Below are 2,568 nucleotides of genomic sequence, written 5' to 3' on the forward strand. Positions count from 1 at the left end.
CTCAGGTGATGGGCATCTTGGTTGTTTCCAAGATTTGGCTATCACAAATTGTGCTGCTATAAACATAGGCACTCATATATCACTATGATATGATGCTTTCAGATCCTCCAGGAAAATTCCCAGTACAGGAAAAGCTATTTAAATGGGATTTCCAGTTCAAATTTTCTAAGGAGTCTCCAAACTGATTTCCATAATGGTTGCACCAGTCTACATTCACTCCGGCAGTGGAGAAGGGTTCCTTTTTCCCCACAGCCTCTCCAACATTTGTTGTTGGATGATTTCTTTATGATAGCCATTCTTTCTGAGGTGAGATGATATCTCAACGTTGTTCTAATTTGCATTTCACAGATGGCTAGTGATGTGGAGCATTTTTTCATATATTTATTGGCTTCTTTAATTTCATCCTCTGAAAAGTGTGTGCTCATCTCAGATGCCCATTTCTGGACCGAGTCTTTAAATTTTGGGGCCATAGTGCTTTTTAGTTCTTTATAAATTCTAGAGAGCAGACCTTTGTCTGAGTACTTATTTGTTAAGATTTTTTCCAAATTTGTAGGTTGTCTTTTCACTTTGTTGGTAATTTCTTTTGACATCAAAAAAACTTCTCAGTAAGAGCAGGTCCCAGTTGTTAATTCTTTCAACTATTTCCTATGATATCTGATTTTTGTTCATGAAGTCTTTGCCTACCCCTATGTCTTCAAGAGTTTCTCCTGCTTTCTCTTCCAGGAGATTTAGTGCTCTGCTTCAATGTTAGATCTTTAATCCATTTTGACTTTAGCTTAGTGCATGGTGATAGACCTGGGTCAAGTTTTAGTTTTTGGCATGTAGAGAGCCAGTTTTTTCAGCACCATTTGTTAAAGAGGCTGTCTTTCTTCCAGTGAGTATGTTTGGCTCCTTTGTCAAAAGTAAGGTGGCTGAGTGTGTTCGTAGGGGCTTCAGCATCTTCTAATATATTCTGTTGATCTTCTGGTCTATTTTGTTGCCAGTACCATGCTCACTTTATCACAGTAGCCTTGTAGTATAATTTCAAGTCAGAAATTGTAATGCCACCTGCCTTGTCTTTATTGCCCAGGATCGCCTTTGCTATTCTAGGTCTTTCTGGTTCCAAATATATTTAAGGAATGATTTCTCTACCTCTGTGAGGTATGTTGGTGGTAGTTTGATAGGGATTACATTAAATCTGTACAGCAATTTTGGGAGTATGGCCATCTTCACAATGTTGGTTCTTCCTATCCAGGAGCATTTCCATTTTCTGAAATCCTCTATGATCTTTTTTTTAAGAATACTATAATTTTCCTTGAAAAGATCATTGACTTCTTTAGTTAGATTAATTCCAAGGTATTTCTTTTTCCTCGGTGCTATTGTAAAACATATTGTTTCTATAATTTCCCTCTCAGTGTGTTTGCTGTCTGTGTAGAGGAATGCTATTGACTTTTGGGTATTGACTTTATAACCTGCTAGACTACTGAATTTCTGTATTAATTCTAGTAGCTTCTTGGTGGAGTTTTTTGGGTCTTCCAAGTGAAGTATCATGTCATCTGCAAATGATGATAATTTAACTTCTTTCCCTATTCTTATTCCTTTTATTTCTTTCTCTTATCTAATGGCTCTAGCTAATGATTCCAGAACTATATTGAATAGGAGTAGTGATAGAGGACATCCTTGTCTTGTATCAGATCTAAGAGTAAAAGATTTCAGTTTTTCCCCATTTAGGATTATGTTAGCTGTTGGGTTTTCATAAATGGCTTTTACCAGATTGAAGTAGAGGCCATCTATTCCAATTTTCTGTAGGACTTTGAACATGAATGAGTGTTGGACTTTGTCAAAAGCCTTTTCTGCATCAATGGAGATGATCATGTGGTTTTCAATTTTCGCTCTATTGACATAGTGTAATACATTGATAGATTTTCGAATATTGAACCATCCTTGCATCCCTGGGATGAATCCTACCTGGTCATGGTGTATGATCTTCTTGATGATTTGCTGTATTCTATATGCTATGATTTTACTGAGGATTTTGGCATCTATGTTCATGAGGGAGATGGGCCTGTAGTTCTCTCTCTTAGTTGCATCTTTCCTTGGTTTTGGTATCAGTATAATACTTGCCTCCGGGAATGATTTTGGGAGGATTGCTTCCTTTTCAATTTCATTCAAGAGTTTGAGGAGTATAGGGTCTACATCTTTTGTGAATTCCTTGTAGAATTCAGCTGTGAATCCATCGGGATCTGGACTTTTCTTTGTTGGTAGGTTTTTAATTAAAAAATATGCAATGCTTCATGAATTTGTGTGTCATCCTGCGCAGGGGCCAACCTAATCTTCTCTGTATCATTCCAATTTTAGTATATGTGCTGCTGAAGCGAGCACTCTAGAAGCATTTCTATGTCAGAGTATGGTGCTAGTATGTACCCTCAAGTATCCTTTCATTCTCCTGCATAAAATGAGGTGGTGATGGCCAGAAATCTAGCCAGTACTTTTAGCTCTGTGTAGAAAGTCTTGTGGGATTCAAAAAGTGAGCAGAGAGAACTCAGGGTCCAGGGTCATAGGAGACTTCCTAAAGCTGTGATAGATTCC

At 37.6% G+C, this 2,568-nt stretch overlaps 1 non-coding gene across 1 annotated transcript; it reads right to left on the reverse strand.

Moving 5' to 3' along the window:
- Nucleotides 1-2,255: 2,255 nt before the first annotated feature.
- On the reverse strand, nucleotides 2,256-2,361 carry LOC111813052. The gene has a single exon (XR_002818392.1). It is a non-coding gene; the product is annotated as a U6 spliceosomal RNA (small nuclear RNA).
- Nucleotides 2,362-2,568: the final 207 nt, after the last annotated feature.

The sequence above is a fragment of the Octodon degus genome, unplaced genomic scaffold (genome assembly GCF_000260255.1).
Source record: "Octodon degus isolate 3935 unplaced genomic scaffold, OctDeg1.0 scaffold00161, whole genome shotgun sequence".
Taxonomy (NCBI): Eukaryota; Metazoa; Chordata; class Mammalia; order Rodentia; family Octodontidae; genus Octodon; species Octodon degus.